General features: G+C 41.1%; 1 long non-coding RNA gene across 1 annotated transcript; it reads left to right on the top strand.

The window, feature by feature from the left end:
• The first annotated feature begins 98 nt into the window (after window positions 1-98).
• On the top strand, window positions 99-15,365 carry LOC139595410 (uncharacterized). The gene is made up of 3 exons (XR_011681025.1): window positions 99-1,478; window positions 10,899-10,958; window positions 14,056-15,365. It is a non-coding gene; the product is annotated as an uncharacterized lncRNA (long non-coding RNA).
• Window positions 15,366-18,220: the final 2,855 nt, after the last annotated feature.

The following is an 18,220-nucleotide window of genomic DNA, read 5'->3' as shown; positions in this document are numbered from 1 at the left end:
GCTTCAACTGGGCTCCTCGCGGCGCGGCGCGCGAGGTGCCGGGAGTCGTAGTGCGGCTGCGGGAGCCGGCCCCGCCACCGCAGGCGGGACGCCGTAGCGGCAGAACTACAACTCCCGGCATGCCCCGGGTCGCCCCGGCCGGGCGGCGTCGGCGCACTGCCCTCTCCGGAGACACCGGAGCGTTTCAGCGGCCGCTGGGAACTTGCTGACTCTTCACATTGCGCGCACAGGCGGGAGCGGCGAGCGCGGCCGGACGCGGCGCCTCTGGCTGGCAGGGAGCGAGGGAGGGAGGACCAGAGGAATAAACGGGGGACACGCACCCCATGCTGCGGGGCGGCGAACAGTGCAGCGACTTGTTTATCTCACCAGCTGCCATTCACGGTCCGGCCCCGCCCCCCTGCGGGATGCTGCCCCGTGATTGGTCGGGCGGGGCAGGGCGGGGCCAGGCCGGCCTTGGCGCTGTGGCGCTGCGGGTCCATGTTGGAAGCGGGAGGTATGTTAGGATTCGTGCAGTCGGGTGCTGCTAAATAAACCGATCGCTTACAGAAACACGGGGGCACATGCTGTGTTTGCGCTCACATACAAACCAGGCGGATTGCTGCGTCTTTAGGATCCGATGCTGTAGCAAGGCTGTGCCCCTTCAGCCCCGAGCAGAGAGATTTTTAGACAAACGCGGCGCTGCTTTGGGGTTCAGATTTCATCAAAGTACTTTGAGATCACAGAAACATTCTGGCCTTTTCATGCTATGTCTCGGTCTCTCGAAGATTCTGTTTGTGAGAAGCGTTACTCTGCAAGGTTCCTTGTGTTATGGAAGTGCCAGGCAGAGGTAACTGTATGAAGAGTCACACAGAATCACAGAATCAGTCGGGCTGGAAAAGGCCTCTGAGGTCAAATCCAGTATATGACCAAACACCACCATGTCAACTACAGACCATGGCATTAAGTGCCATGTCCGTTCTTTCCCTAGATATCTAGAAATTGTGATTCCACCACCTCTCCAGGCAGCCCATTCCAATGTCTAATGACTGTCTGTAAAGAAATTCTTCCTAATGTCCAACATAAACCTCTGGTGGAGCAGCTTGAGATGATCTCTCATCCTCTCACCTGTTTTCTGGGAGAAGAGGCTGGCCCGCACCTACAGCTTCCTTTCAGCGAGTTCTAAGGAGTGTAAGGCCAACCTTGACCTGGCCTGCAGGTTACATCCCCCTCTAGAAGCAAAGGACAATCCCCACCTTGTGTGTTGAACCTGAGATTACTCCTGCCAGCAGCAAGTGAATGAAGCAGAATTAAATTAGAGGAGGGGAGAGTAAAAACGGCATCTCTCCTTACACAGAAACTATCTCAGTTCATCACCTGCTCTGCCAGCATTACTTACCACAATGGAAAGTTTTTCCACATGCTGGCTGGGAGGGGTAGAGGAGCTGATGAGAAGCTGTCGTTGCTGACAAAGCACAGGGAGGTGTCAACTGCACGATAAGGTAAGGTGCTATATATGATTACTAGTGCGTAGCTAAGTCATGAGGTCATAGCCAGAAGTTTGTTTCTCAAGGAAAGGCAGGAGTGTAACCATTTTGAGGTGATTATTTCTTCCAGAAGGCAGTAGATGATTCAGAATTTCCCTTGGGACAGGTAGCTAGCAACTGAAATTCTCAGGAAACTTCATCACTCCTATACCAAAGTAATATTTTCCAGAGAACTGCAAGTGCTTTGCAGTTGCAGATGTGGATCCTTCTGAGCAAGGCCTGATCGTGAGCTGGCAATTTTCCTGAACAGGAGAAAGAACACCATCGATCCTTCAGTGTCAACATTAAAGACATTTACTAAAATTAGAGCTAACTATTTAAATTTTGCAAAGTGTTCACATCTTTGGTCACCTAGTAATCAAAACCAACACTGAGAAGAAAGGGACACAGACATAAAAAAGAAAACTTATCTGTAGAAGGTTATTTCACCCAAATTTATTCCGGCAGTTTTAACATCAATAGAAATACAGACTACCTTGCTGTTGGTAATAATAAACCCTTCAAGTAGTTCCCATTGTCCTCTTTGACCAAGGAAAATAGCCATTATTGCCCCTTTCCACCACTAAGGCGTTTGTTTTTACTCTTTCAATTTTACAGTGTACTGACAAGACTGTCTTTTATTATAATTTGTTTTAAGTCCACAGTGCTGATGGGAGAGGGCTAAGAGCACCCTCATTATGGTAACCTGGCACTTGTAAGCCAAGGCAGCATAATTTCCCCTCCACCCTATACTGTACACAGCTCTCTAGTGTTGCAACCAGCCATTTTATCCTTTCTTCCGTAAATTAATTGTGCTTTGCCAGTAAATTTTTTGGCCCTCACTGCTGCTACTGGGAGGCTGTCCGTGAGAAACCTCTCTAACAGCTGGAAGCCTTTTAAAAGTGTCAAACCTGCTTTTCCTTGTGACCAGTACCATGTCCATCTTTTCTTCCTGTGCAAATACTGTCCTGGAGTAGCCTTTCCCGCTCTCCTGTGTGTGCCCCTGCCAAAAGTATTTATAGACAGCAGTCTCATCCCCACACAGCCTTGATTTTGCTGGATTAATCAAGCCATGCTCTTCTCATTCCCCTCATGAGCCCTGCCAGTGAAGGCTGGGCTGGTACAAATCAGGTAGTGAAAAGCACAGAATGTGATCTGTGCCCTGATTCCTTCTCTCCTGACTCAGCCCTACTTCTACTTTCTGAATCCCTATGTTGGCCACACAAAAGCCACTAAAAGTGTAGAACCAATTGAACAGCTTCAAGCACAGGCCAGCTTGGAGGCTGGTAAGAATGAGGTTGCTGTCTCATTTGAGCAGAAGTTTTATTATGGTTGAAAGATGGAAATGGGCACTTTTGTTTCTTTTTGAGATTGGAGTATTACAGCAGGATTCCGTTTCAAATTCATAAAGGTGGAAAAAACTGTTTGTGTGGGCACAGGCTGTCAGACCTGCTGGAAAACAGCTCCCTGGAATCTCCTCTCCAAATGGTTCCCAGAGGAGAAGCAGCAGCAAGCAGCCATTTACAGAGCAGTGACAGTAAATTGTTTGAGAGAAAGAGACAGAAAAATACTGTGACATTTCCATTGCTCTTCCAAGTTAGTGGAACAGTTGTGATACCAGTGACACATATTTAATAGCATTCACATTTTCTTTTAAAGTGGTTTACTGGTTGTACTCATCTGGTCAGAAGAGAAATGACTGTAACATTTTTAATATGCAGTGCCGTATCGTTTGTTAATTGTGCTGATGCAGAAAGTTTGAGTAGCCCTAGCAAAGAAAACAGAAAATTATGGAGTTGCAGATTGCAGGCAGGACTTTTTTCTGCCTGCCAGCCTGAATGAAGATGCCACATTGTCACTCATTAGAATCAACATTTCTTCCAAATCTCAAGTCACTGTGGTTAAATTTCACTAGAGGTGAAAGATATATCAAGCAAGACTGAAAGCTGAGTAATTAACTATCCTCACCAGATCTCTAAACAATTTTTCAACACAGATAAGACACGAATTTCTTATGTAAAAATTAAAAATTTGGTTTTTAACACTTCAATGTCAAGAAAGTGATACATGCAGAACTTTGTTCTTCTTTGTAGATTGCCTTGCACTTAAGATACACTCCTATTTCCTTTCCAGCATGTTTCATTCCTTGGGCAATCTCTTAGAATTCTCTCTTCATTTGTAAGTGAGACCAAAAGATAGGTGGTGGGATTTTTTTATTTTTCTTGGCCAAATTTGGAAGTAGCAGCACCTTTTCTTAACTCACTCTCTTTGTAAGCTTTTACTTGTTAATCTAATAGGAAATTTTTGATTCTTAGGGATCAAGATAGCATTTTTTCCAGTAGATCTTGAGCGAGATATTAATAAACACATGCACTCAGTGTTGACTTCTGTCTGTCACATTTAAAGCCAATGTTGCTTCACTTCAGAGTGGAAGGATGACTCTCAGAATTCCAAGGGATGCAAGCAGAGAAACCTTAGGATGAATAGAAGTCTCATATGTACTGTATTACCATCTCTTCATAAGCAGAGAAAAACTAACAGACCTGTTTCAGAATGTGTAGAGATGTACTTGGGATTTTTGAACATATTAGTGTCAGTGTGAAGAGCCTAATGAAAGTGGGACAGAATACCAGAAGATTTCTAATAGGGATAGATTAGAAAGTCTCAAATTGATTCATATCAATTCAAGTTCATATGTTATGATTCCCAGTAAAACTATGAATTTTGGAATCTTTTATGTCAATTAACTTCTAAACCCCTATAGTAAAAGTATTAACCTTATTATATTGGTTTAAAAAAAAACAAAGTAGATAACAAAGGGGCTCTATCATGATTTTACATTAAATCTAGAGAGCATGCTAGGAATGAAAGAAGGGAGCACTGACTTCTGCACTCATGATATAACTATTTGGCTAGCTCTGTTTTGTTGGGGGTTTTCTAATTCATTTTTATAGTACCATAATCCAAATAGTACTAAATGAGAAACCTTGTGCTGCTTTTCTTGAGCATAATCCAAGAACCTGGTCCCAGAATAGTCTGTAGTGCTTTACTCCATGTTAAGAGAACGCTTGCAAAAGCTATTCCCTAACTTCTCTTTACAGACTAGCAAGTATGAACACTTACTTGACAAAATCAAAATAATTCAGAATTCAGCAAAAAACAGTGGGAGACAGAAAAGTAAAATAGTTTTCTATGTGAAATAAAGTGGTTAAAGTGAATGAATTAAAATGAAATAATTCTGCATTGCTCACTGTGCTAGAGTTCATCATTATGCCTCTTCACCTCAACCTTATTGCTCAAGCAGTGTAACCACATGTATATCTTTCTTAGGATATCCACTTACTCCCTGTGAGTTGTGAAACAAGATGCACAAGCTTATTTCATTTGGGGAGCAGCATGCAGTATTGTGAGCTGGCTTCAGTTTGACAGAAAAAAAAAAAAAAAAAAAACCAAAAAACAAAAAAGCCAGAGGATACTACTAACTAACTAATGCCTTTGTGTTCACATTTGAGAATCAGTACAACAGCTGGTTTAGAAGGCAAGCCAATACCTCCAAAGCAGAGATTTAGAGAAAGCCTTGAATTCCAAAAATGTAGAAGTTGCCCATAATTATGGAGAAAGCATAAAATCTAATTCCAAATATAGCAGCCTAAATTTTTATCCTTTGGAGCTGCACAGTCAGTGTAACTGAATTTCCTTGTCTTCATTGGTATACATAGTTTCAGTCTTCCTGCATTGTTGGCATTCTCATTCTAGCACTAACATATTCCATCCACTGTATTTCCTTGCCAGTCATTAAAGTTTTTGGAAGTTAAGTAATTCTGAACTTTGCATTAGAATCCTCTGGAAAAGACAGTACCATGTGATGAAAAAGGAAAGATGTTTCTTTGCTCACTCTTGAAGCATATAAAGGAGAATACAGCTAAACTGCTCTGATGGCTTTCTGCTGTTAAATTCATTCCCACAGAAGAAATAGAATTGTGCTAAAAGGATAACCTGAACCACCTTGAGTTGTAGTCTTAGGTTTTCAACTTTTTCTTTGGATATAATAAGTTTTGGCAGAATCCATCCTAAATGCAAGCTACAGCTACATAAAAAAACATTTGATGACGGGTCTATACAATGTACATCGTTTATATAGAGAGAAGATATATTATTCTTTAGTGTTGCTCCTAGCTGATCAGATTCTGATGCCCTATTACAAATGTTTTCAACAGCAAATGTTCATAAGGGCATCAATAAATCATCTTAGGGTAGGAGATATAGGACAAGGAATAACAAACACCAGTTGTATCAAGTGAGATGTATAGATGGGAAAACCTTTGAGTGAATAAAGACAATTACATAATCAATTATCTGAAGATACTGTGTAATCATTAGAATAAAATTTAAATCATTAGATTTTTTAAGAAAAGATCAGATAAACCTCTGTCAGAAATTTTGTAGGTAAGGTAGCATTAACATGATGATAAATGAGATTTCTTGTTTTTCTTTCCAGACCTATTTTCCCATGTCTTTGTTATTCTGTATGGCATAAGAAGGACCCTCAATTCATGGACTAACCAGTTAAAAGACAAAAGTAAACTGGGAGTTTTCGTGACAGAAAGGTTATCCCACAAGGATTCATACCTAACACTGAGCTGTTCACAGTTCATCAATGACCTGGGAAAAGGCACTAATGATGACGTGACTACATTTGAAGAACATATTTAGTAATTCAGATCTAAAGCTGATTGAAAGGTACTGGGAGAGGCTTCCACAACAGTGTGAGCAGTAGTAGTTGAAAAGCAGTATTCCAGAGCATAAAGCAGCATAATGCACAAGGGGATGAAAAGATACAGACATGACAAATTCTAAAAGATATTGTCAACCAGGAAAGGCCTTGCAGTCACTGTGAGTAGTTCTCTGAACAAAGTTCAGTGCTCAGAAGTGATTAATAACATGAGAAAGATGAACTTCTTTAGGAAAATGATAAGAAAACATAATGTAAAACACATTTATCGTGCAGTGCACTACTTGCATGTTGCTTTCAGATCTAGTTACCCCATCTCAAAGTCCATGTAGTAAGGATTACAGTAACATTTAGGATTGAACAACCAAAACCCAGAAAATCAAAATGGCAAAATAAAAATACATTTATAGCTTTTAAATACAAAATACTGGCACTGTCTTAGCAAGTCTGCAGTACTTAGATTACTGGAAGATGTGAAGGCATACAGAAGGGATTATTGTCCTTTTCAGATACTTTTTTAATCATGTGCTCATTGGCCTCTGGTTTTGTCTACTACAGCCATTCTTATGATCTTGTGGGGAGAGGCTAAATACATTTGGATTTATTAGCTGGGAGGATTTGGGGGAGGGGAGGTGATAAATGGTAAAATTAAATTGAGACAAAAGGCATATTTGATTAATATTGTGTCATTTACAACTATTGTGTACTATGGTCCAGGGGAAACTTCCAGCCCAGGAATTCACTGGAACACAGTTTGTTAGAATATGAGGAGCTATGCTAACAAAAGAAACAAGTGATCCAAGAGCTAAATCCCTCCTGCCTGTGAATGATTTTGTGTAACTATGGTGGAATTAGATTTAGACAAACCTAAGAACTTCTATGTTGAGAGCCTCAATATGTTGCTGAAGTTCTGGTTTTCTTATTTCCACCCTAATTTTATTATTTCCTAACTCCATCTGTGCCTCAGTGGCAAAATCCTAAATTATCTAGATTCCAGAACTGTATTTACAGCCAAATAGGAAATGACAGCATTGGCTGCTGGCTCACAATGCTGAAGAAGTTGAGCAACTCTGAATTTTAAAAGAAAGCCAGATGGTCTAATGAGAGTAGAAACCAGGAGTTCCATTGTCCTGCATGGTTATATTTCTTCAGGAAGCAGGTTTTCTACCTGTAATGCAAGGTAAAATATTTCCCCATCTTTAGGAGAACTTATATATTAAAGTATTACTAAAATATCACTTAGCTTTACTAGCTCTGTCCATCAACCAGTAAAAAATTTGCACTTAGTCAAATTTCAGCCACCCTAAAAAAAGAACTGACCAAAATCTTTTTATACTTCAGGCTACATAATTGCCAATACAAATCAGGAAAAAAAATTTCCTGAGTCAAATTCCTATTGTTAATGCCATATATAGAAAAGACTTAAGCTCTGACTGCTGAAGAAAAAATATTTTTTAAGCCCTTGCTACCAGACCTCAAAAATTTTGCTGTCAAACCCCTACAGTGCTTTTGGCTGGATGAAGTATCAAGGAGAAGGTGACTGTGGCCTCACAGAAGATGCAGAAACAAGACTGGAAGCATGGAGATGATGCATTCACAATCAGTCTTACTACAGAACATAAATGCCCTTGCTGCTAACTTCTTATCTGTCTTACCTTCTCTCCAATTTTCCAGTCAGTAAAATTAGAAGAATCAAAAGTGTTAAATCAATGCACCCAAGCTGAAATACGTTTAACTTGCACGTTAATATTTCCTTGAAGGAGAAAGTGCCCTTGCTTTCCTGTAGCCTCTGGTAGTATATTGTGTCTGGTTGGGAGGGGGTTAATTTTCCTCACAGCAGCCTGTGTGGTGTTGTGTTTTAGATTTGTGGCCAAAGCAGTGTTGATAACACCCCCGTGTTTAAGCTACTGCTGAGCCGTGCTCTCACAGCATCAAGGCCTTCTCTGTTTCTCACTCTGCCCCCACAGCACGTAGGCTGACACGAGCTGACCAAAGAGGTCCTGCACACTGTGTAACACCATGCCCACTTCTGCAACTGGGGGGGAGGTTTTGCAAAGTTCCCATTGCTTGCAGACTGGCTGGGTATCAGTCTGCTCGTGGGAGGTGGTGTGTGCCTTTCCATCACTTACTTCTTTTTCTTCGTACTTTTTTTCTTTCATTGCCTTATGAAACTCTCTTTATCTTGACCCATGCCTTTTTCTTGCTTTTGCCCCAATTGTCTCCCGCATCCCACCTCAGGGGGAGTAAGGGAGAAGCTGGGTGGGTGTTTAGTGGCTGGCCAGGCTCAACCCACCACCCACAGAAAAACTCTGAGAAAAAAATGAGGAGGAAATGGGATGCATCTTACTGGACTAATTGCTTTGCCATGGCTCTCTTCTTCAATGCTGTAGGTGGAAATAACCAAATTCTTATTGTTAGGGACTTGGTAGAAGAAGTTACAGTTCATTTTCTCTTTCCCATCTGCTGGTGCCAGTAAGAAGGCACTATGGATCTCAAAGGGATTAACAAACCAGTAATCAAAAAAAAAGTGCTACTTCTTCCAACCTTTAATGCAGGCATAGGCAACCTATAGCTCATATGTGGCTTCTGTGAGAGCTACACCAAATGACAGACAGATAGCAGGCAGTGCAGCTGTGGAAGTTCCTGCACCTTCTGTATGTCCAGCTGTCAGAAAAAGCAAACAAATTGAGGTCAGTAAAGCCAAAATTACCCTGCCACCTTGGGCACAGCTCTACTCTCCAGCAGAGTCCTTACCAACAGCCTATAATGTCATTCTAAAGTTTCACCTCTCCTTAGTGTGATAGGGTGTCACATGAACTTGAGCTTTCATCTCTTATCTTCCATCATCTGAAACTGTTGTGTTTGATTCTGCACAGACCCAGTCCAAACCAACGTTTTCTCATGACTGAAGTTTTTCTATTGATGGGTAAACCTGTGGTAAAACAAGCTCCTCCAGTAACCCTGAGACTTCTGAGGAATTGCAGGAATTTGAATGCTACACATGCATGAGCTTTTCAGGACTGTTGGAAAGCAAAAAAATAAAACATGGAAAGGGATTTTTTTGTTTGTTTGTCATCTCAGAGTAAGGAGACTCAAATTTTAGGAAATGCATTTAGTACACTCTTTAAATAGAGCTTCAATAGTAAGTTAACAGAGACATGTTTAACTCAGAGTCTGTTTCAAACCACTTTGTTAGGAAAGTGGAAAAAATGCATCACATGTGTTTCAGTTCTTCTGGCCATAAAGCAGGAACAATCATCTTTAGACATCCTTAATAGGGCTGTCTCAAATCTAAATGGTAACTGTGGGCACTCTGAGTACTAACCATTCCTTTATTAGTAGTACTTTATTATCGCAAAATTATAGCTGCTAGTGCAAACAAAGTTTTCTTCACATAACCCATTGAATCCATCACTTGCAATGGATTCTCTGGCATAAGACAAAACACTGGGAGCTGTAATTTTATCATGCTTGTTGTAGAAGTAAGCATGCTTGAAATAGAAATATTTGTGCTATCAATGGCAACAGAAACAATAACAGTAGACTGACATCAGATTACCGAGCTGTTCTCAGTAGTGAAATCCTGACCTTTGTATGTAATGAATTGGATGCTTAAGGGAAAGAAGATAAACTAGGATAAAGAAAAATTGTTGAAATGGTGGCTGTTGTGCTGGTTACACTAAAAATCCATTTTGGTGCCAAGCTCACTTCAGTCTGCTTAATTTTGATGTGTTGCTTTTGACTCTAGTCACTCCCAAGTAGAGATCAAGTTCCGCTCTTAAGAAATGGAAAGCCCTGGCTTCTTTGGATCTGTGCCCCATTCCTTATGCTTTCCCCATGTCCACACCTCAGGTTCACTGCCCATCATCAATCTTCCCTTCCCCCAGTGCCCACAGCTCCTTCCTCCTTCCTCCCAGCTACCAGCTGGGTGAGAACCAAGGGGCTGCTTTTGAGCTGAGCATGTGCTGGCTGCCAGCAAACCCAACATAATAAATAACCTTTGAGCTCAGGCAGCAGCCTTTCAGTCACAGCAGTAATACGAAGGAAGTAGTCTTTCCTTTACTGAGCTGTTATGTTTCTTAAAACTTGGAGGAACTTCATGGCCTGAAGTTTTCTGTTTCTGAGCCAAATGTAACTGAAATGAACTTACAGATTCTAGTTATTAGAGAGGGTCTGACAAGATGGGTAGGCAAATAACATGTTACCTAAGCCCTGTTTCCTGAGGCTTACACTCCCAGAGAAGTATCCTTTGCCAATGTAATAGATACAGTTCCCAGAAGTTTATAAATAAGGTTTAATGACAGAAGGTATGGGCAATATGCAAAATATTGATCTCAGGAGTTTCCATACCATTTACAGTATTCAAGGGAAATCTCCAAAGCCATTAAGCAGAAAAAGCACAGTGGGTTTAATTTATTTGGATTCATACAGAAATTAGTAGACACTGGGAGCACGTTTCAGGAGTCAGAATACGTGTCCTTGTTAAATGTCTCTGCTCTAGCAGTTAGGCATCATTTACCAAACAAATATAATTGCAGTTTATTGTCAGAATTATATTTAATTCTAGACAGGTTTATATATAAAGTAAAAAGGAAAAAGAAAAAAAGTATTCATAGGTCCATACTATACAATTCTACTGAATGAAAGATTTTCACTTACTTTAGGACTTTCTGCGTACAAAAGATCTTCTACTTGAACATCCACAGACGAGAATCATTGGCAGTGTATGTATAACTATACTTTCTGCTTTTATTAAGTGCATTATTTTTTTCACATTTTGAGCATCCTAGGCTGTACCTGATCTGAATTCAGATGCAAAAAGAACTGGTTTTGGCACAGTGCAAGTAACATGATACCTGTTCTAAAACCTGATAAAATTGCATGCTTTCTTTTCTGTATAATCTCTTTTCCTTGATATTATTTGAATATTGATTCCACATGTCATGCTTATCCCTTCCAAAACACACTAAAACTGAGGGGGGGAAAGAAAAAAAAAGCCAGATGCAAATTCACCTTGACATGACCTAGATGGAAGAAAGACAAAGACATGTGCTGAACTCAGTGGCATTCCTAATGAATTTTTTTATGACTGGCAATAATTTGGATTGCATTGAAAATGTGTCAGGTCCCTGAAATAGTAGAAAAATCCATCTAGTGTCAAAAATATGTTTCAGAAGAACTTAATGTCTGAAAGCATTCTGATGGTCATACAAATTATGGGTAAACTGAAAATAGAGGAGTAAATTTGGTAAATTACTGATGAGGAAATAATATACAGTGACTGTAGCTCCTGTTGTTCAGGCAGCAGAGCATATACATACACTTTCATAGAGAAAGGGGCTAATAGAGAAGTTCTGGACACATATATGAGAAACAATACTGGAAATAAAGATAAAATATGGAAGAAAGCCTCAGAATATGGGAAATTTGATTTCCCAGCTCAAACTGGTCATGTGTAAAATGCAGATCTAAGTGCTGTTGTGCCCTGACCACTGCAGAGCTTTCAGCAGGCAAGTCACGTAAAATCCTTTCAGGACCTCTTTCCTACATACAGAAGCTACATGGACTTATTTCATGCACTATTAACCAAACAAGTTCAGTTTTTGTGTGTGGTTTCTCTCACATCGACTTAGAGCTATTTTTATCCGTTTGCTTTATGACTATACATTTACACCAGAAGCACAAATTAAGTTTGCAAACACTTGCTCCATTCACAGTCATTATTTCTCCCCAGCCCTTTATCACTGACCATTTGCAAAAGGCCACTTACCACCACAGTTCTGCCAGACTGACCCCAAACAAGTCCCTGCTGCCAGCAAGGCTGGCAGGCAACCTCCAGTGAAGTATCCAAGGGGATGAGCCAAGGAGCACCTACACAACAGGTGTGGGTGCAGTAACCTGCTGCAGGATGGCGACAAGCAGCCAGGTGCTGGATCTTCATCAGTTCCAGCTGTGTTGGGAAGGAAACATCCATCTGCAGCCCTGCTGACAGCTAAACCAGTGTAAACAGATCTAAACCATGCTAAAGCCTTGACTGCACACAGCCTTGTGTAATATACTTGCTCTATTGATTGGAAAAATCAATAATGCTAAGCAGGTAACCCCCCTGTGCAAGCATATTTATAGCATTCTAAAGCGGTTTTTTCACCGATGGGATATTCCTATAAATTTCTCTCTAATACAAAGAACAATTTTATCATAATCTACAGCATGAAGTAGTGTTGCATCCTGGCCAAATATATAAACATACAAAATTAGCATCTTTATCTATCATCTCATAAGGCCATTTTAATTTAATATTATCTAATTGCACTGCAATGTAAAATAGTACAATTTTTAAGTAGTTTTAGGATGTCTTTATTAGCCAAATAAAACAAAAGGAAAACAAAAACTACTGAGCAGGGCCAAGTGAAGCTGCAGGATAGCTGGGAGGGTTGGGCTGTAAGTTATTTTGTTGTTCCCATGCTGTGTGACATGGAATGTGCCACACTGAAGGGTGCTTATAGCCCCCAGCTGTAGCCAGGTCTCCTGAATGCCCTTTGGTGGCAATTTGAAAGGATACAACTTGAAACCAAGTAAAACAGCAGAATAAATTGATAGTTTCTGATATTAACTTCCTTCAATCACAACATTTTATTTATTACACAATATGTTTCAAAATTATATGCCTTATTTAAAAAGTATCTTCCTTAAGAAACCTAGCCAGAATTCATTGCTATATGCAAATATATATAGAATGCATCAATACATAACACATAAAATTATTACCTTTTTCTAATAATGAGATTACATTAACATGGGTAACAAGGCTGCTTACCTGCTTGGATGCTTCTATCAGTGCATTCAGTTTGTGGGTGTAACCTTCAGGTGCAGTTTAGTACCATGCCTTCTGCATATTTACATGCCACTGTAAAGGTCTGCTCTCTCCTTTGCCTGAATTACACAGTCCTCAGAACTTACTGTCCTGCTGAGTTATGAAGCTGTGGACAAGCACAGTAGATCTGGAGAACCAAAACCTGCAGGCAATAATGCATATTTGAGCACTTGCCAGTGCCCATGGTGGGCAAGCAATCTCACGCTGTGCCTGTCAGCCACCCGAATTTCTAACAGAGTTAAGAATTGAATGACAGTCTCCCCAAAGGCAGCATCAGAGTTAGAGAGTTCAGAAGTGGCTTAATACTTGCTAGAAGCTCCACCTAGGCAATCCACAATGTCTTAGGAATGCAAATATTTTGCAGCACTCTGATCCTGGCAGGAGGTTTCTTCTTTGTAATCTTATAACAAATCCAAATCACATAATTTGATCCTGTGGGACCAGGACCAATTTCTGCATGAGAATAGCAAATTCAGATATCTTTTTTAGTCATAGGATTTGAAGCTGAAGTCGTTCTGAAAGCTCCACTGTAATTAAAATATATATATATATGTGTGTGTGTGTGTGTGTGTGTGTGTAGGTATATATATATAAAGAAATAGCCTGCTAATATAAAAATAGCAGTACCAGCATATGAAAGTGAGACATTTAATTTCTTTATTTAAATAACTTAGATGCAGCATTAAAAAACTTGAGATGAGACTTAAGATTGCACATTAAGACCTCAATCCACCTACTATTTCTAGCCAAGATTCCAATTACTGGAATAAAAACATTTGGATAGGCAAGTACCAAAAAGTGGCAGGAGCTGATCTCCCAGTAATGAATTGTATAAGTGTATCCCAGAGTAGAGGCAAATTCTGGGACAGCCATTGACGGCCATAATAATTATGCAATCTGGCTGGAGTTAATGGGATTGTGGCTACCCTTCCCTTCTTTTCCTTTAGAATAACCTTGTGTAAGAGAGAGTTTGATGGAAGATGTGTGTTTCCCAGCTCAGGAATAAGAAACCTCTGAGAAGAACCGTGAAGACAAACTATCCCTGAAGCAAAAAGCCAGCACTTCCTACTGAAAGTCAAGACACAAAGCAAACTTGAAGTACACCCTGTCTCAGAAAATATGTGACAAAACATGACTCCCAGCTGCTCAGCAGCTCAAAACAATGGGACCATTTGGTACTGTGGGCAGAAAGGCTGAAGCCTAACCCTAACCCTAACCCTAACCCTTATCCTTGCCCTCTCTTGTTTGGTAGAGGCCACCTTGCACCATCACCCTTGTTGATAAAAAATAGGGGAATGGTATATCCCTTTTTTTTTTTTTTTTCCCAAAACACACCATGTCAACTCCTGATCCAGAGCATTTCACATGTTCTGTTCATATGAACTCACTGCCCTGAGTTCAAGCAGATAAATGTGTGGCAGTGCTGTACAGGGACTGCAGACCCTGCCTTCACACTACCTCAGTGAGATGCCTGTCTGCTACTGCTACTGCATTTATGCAGAAAATGCAGAAATACTCAGCAACCAGTCCTAGGTGTGTCCCGCACAGACACAAATACCTTGAAGTCATTTGCATAAAGTCTCACATACCGTGAGACAATCAGTACAGGAGGGAGCACGAGCCCCGGAAGAGCTGAACAAACCCAGTGCTCAGAAGCCAAGTTTGTGGCTTGAAAGAAGTTGCATTGGAGGTAGGGTTTGACAGGAAGGCACTCTGGAGTTTCACTGACGGACTTCAGGTTTCTCTCAAATCCCGTTGTGACTGAGAAATTTACCACACAATACAGAGAATAAGGAGTTTGTTGTCTCTATAGTTTTTTGAACCAATGTAGCTCCTGAGCTGTGTGTGGCATGTATTCAGAATGTTTTCCACCTTTGCATAGTCCCCATATTATCATCTGGCAAAATTAACCACCCTACTCTCATACTAAGAATGCTACTTTTGTATTATGCTTATTACATTATCTTATATATTGTTAATAATTACACCTACTCTTGCTTTATTTTTAATACTAATGTTTTCCATTAAATGCTCTTGTGTCATTTAAAAAAATCTATAGCCATGTTATCTTCAGATTGCCTCGTGTATTATGGCACTGTAAGAAACTGAGTGTTGGAAATAAAATGTTAAGCCACCCAAAGCCACTGCAGTTAATCATATTTAACACCTGACTGAACTGGGCTCACCCAGAGCTTTTGGTAGTGTCCTGCTCAAGTCATTCTGTACAATTATGTGACAGCCCATTAATAACTGCAGTTTCTATTAAAGTTGAATGTAATTCTAAGAAACCAAAGCTCTTTGTATCTAGTTTCTCTGGTACAACAAGGCCTCTCAGAAGGGTTTATAATTTACTTTTCTATGACCTATAGATTGATTACTGATCCTTAATCTATTTGCTTTTGATTGGTGTATCATCATGACAAGGTTATGAGAGGACACTGCAGAGAGTAAGCTCTGCTGGTGAACCTCCATAGTGATTCCATAGTTCTGAGTGGCTTTTTATTTACAGTCTTGAACCTATAATGAATACATCCTCTATAGCAATCAAAGTGTTAACTTTTGTCATCTCCATCCATATTTCCACCACAAAACTGATGTGGAAATTCAGCTTTTGTGTTGCCTGAATGATGTAATCCCCCCAAACAGCTCACATTTGAAATGGATCAAAACTCCCAGCTCTGAAGAGCAAGCAGAGTGCAGAGGGTTAAGGCAGAGCAGGCTTCAGTGTGGAGAGACATGGGTTTTTTTGAAACAGGGTGGGATTAGAGACAGCTTTACAAAGAGTCAAGTACATCAAGGAAAGGGGATAGGAGCTCAAGGATGTCCTACTGCATATTACTTTAAAATGTATGATTTTTCCTTTGTGGGGATGCTTGAACTTGACTTTTTTTTCACTTGAAAGGAACAGCCTTTTCTTTTCTTCTGTCTCTTAGCATAAGAAAGGAAGGCTTTTAGTGGTAGCTGGATTTTTTTTCAGCTTGCAGACAAGGGGAAAAAATCTGATTTCCTCAGAATATATATTCTACCTATAGAAAAATGGCCCTTTCATCCTTCTGGATCGTTTTTAATCCCTCCACATAATTTCCTTAGGTTCCTAAGCTTTTTTCACTCCATGAGGATATGCCCTTGGGTCATCCTGGTGCATATGGTTGGGAACCTGCAGCTGTGTGTACCTGGGCCTTTGTCACTGCTGGGGACATTACAAACCTGGGGACATAACCACTGCTTCCTGTCCTGAGTTTGACACTGACTATGCTGTTCCAGTCCTCCTGCTTTAAGATCCACTACATCAGTTCCCCCTTTCATAGGACTCACAGGCAATCCCCAGCAATTTAGCTTCCCTGCAGCAATGCCTTTACCCCAGCAAGCTGTTTGCAAAGGGAATTCCTGCAGGGAAAGAAGTTTCAGGAATTTCCAAATTCCTTCTCTTTCCTGTTACTAAGAAAATCTAACAATCTCTCCTTTGATGGAAGCTCCTAGAAAACTGCATTCTCCATAATTGCTGAAGGATGGATGCAGATTAAGGGAGAAAACGGGTTAAACAAGAGATAATAGACTTCCAGAGCCTCTTTATTCCACAAAGAATGCTGACCATGAGTATACACAGTAAAGGGAGAAATATCCTGGGGAGATCACAGGAGAAAATCCTGGTGCAGAAAAACAACATGCTTCAATAAAACCAGAAAGGCAGATAGGTGCATCTGTTATCAATCAGCTCTTTAGACAAGTTGAGGAGTCGTGGAGCAAAAGAAACAAGCTTTCCCTCAGGCTCAAATTCCTCCTTGGAATTTCTCAAATGTCCATGGCTGCAGAGCTGTAATTCCCCGTCTGCCCTGAGAACAGCAGCTCTCGCCACGTTCCTTACCAGCCTGGTTACGCAGCCAGGGAAACCAGCGAAACTCTGAGTACCTGCACACAAACCTCCCTGGGAAAAGGCAGGTTTGGCCCATTCATCTATCAAGCCAAAAAGCGTTGAGGAATTCTCGAGCACATACATACTCGCTCATTGCTTCTTTATTTGCCTGCTTTCAATGAGGATATTTAAATTGCAAAATGAACTTCCTCTGAAGTTGTTCTACCATACCAGTTCAGCTTTTCTCCCTGAGCATGGAAAACTGCGGAGTGCATTACCGGTGTGCAGAGTGCCCATACGCTAATGTTAGCAGCAACCAAACCCCGGCCGTTTCGTTTAGCATAAGAATAGCTTTGCTGTGTAATGACAATGCGGACTGAAAAACAGACCTTTCTGTACAAACACTTTCATTTAAAGCTTGGCCACACGTCCTTGTACAACACGAGCTTGACCACACGTCACACACCTGGTCCTCAGTTCGCAGTCCCCTCCTCAATCCTAGCTGCCCTTACCAGCCATGTGCTCCCTCTCTAACTCCGGGCAGCCCCGTCTGCCTTGTCCTTTACTTGTCACGGAATGACACAAAGCATCAATTCGATTGGAAAAGGCCTCTGAGATGATCGAGCCCAAGCTCGTCCTCCCTGGCTGAGCGCAGGCAGGGGGGTTCCTGCCGCTCCTCCTCTGGCACTGCGCTCCCTGGCAAAGGCGCCGAGCTCCCTGGCGGCTCGAAAAGAGCAAGGCCCGGAGTGATGAATTTCTAAGGGCTGGAAGAGAGGGGGAGGGAGTTCAGAGAGAGTGTTCTGGCCGAGCAGCGAGTGGATACACATTCGTATTTTGGTTTGGAAGGTCTTTTGTTCTGCAGATCCCTTCCTAGATGTGTACACTGAGATCGTGTAGGTGGCAGCAAAAGGAGCATTCCCCAGAAGTACCCTGCATCGGTGCTGCATGTTCTTTTTGCTTCCAAAGTGTGTTCTGTACTCCTGGATATTTCCAAACCCTTCTCTAGCCTCTGGACTCTGACCTCAAACCAAGGAGAATTCAGTAATGAATGTAGTTAATTTGAAACCAATTATTGTTTCCAAGGTCAATAATGGGAAAACTGACTATCAGCAAATAACCCTCCTGAGAACACAATTCTGAAGGGATCCTGTGTTTCCCTTAACCAAACAATGCCATAGAAACTGACCAGATGTTTGCCTACTCAATTTACCAATCTACTACCATGCTTTTCCTATTGCTTAAAGCAGGCCTCACAAAAC

This window comes from Agelaius tricolor, unplaced genomic scaffold, assembly GCF_023055355.1.
Source record: "Agelaius tricolor isolate 1412-34295 unplaced genomic scaffold, bAgeTri1.0.p SCAF_1, whole genome shotgun sequence".
Lineage (NCBI taxonomy): Eukaryota > Metazoa > Chordata > Aves > Passeriformes > Icteridae > Agelaius > Agelaius tricolor.
Note: the sequence above shows the minus strand (reverse complement) of the source record. Positions and strands in the feature narration are given on the sequence as shown.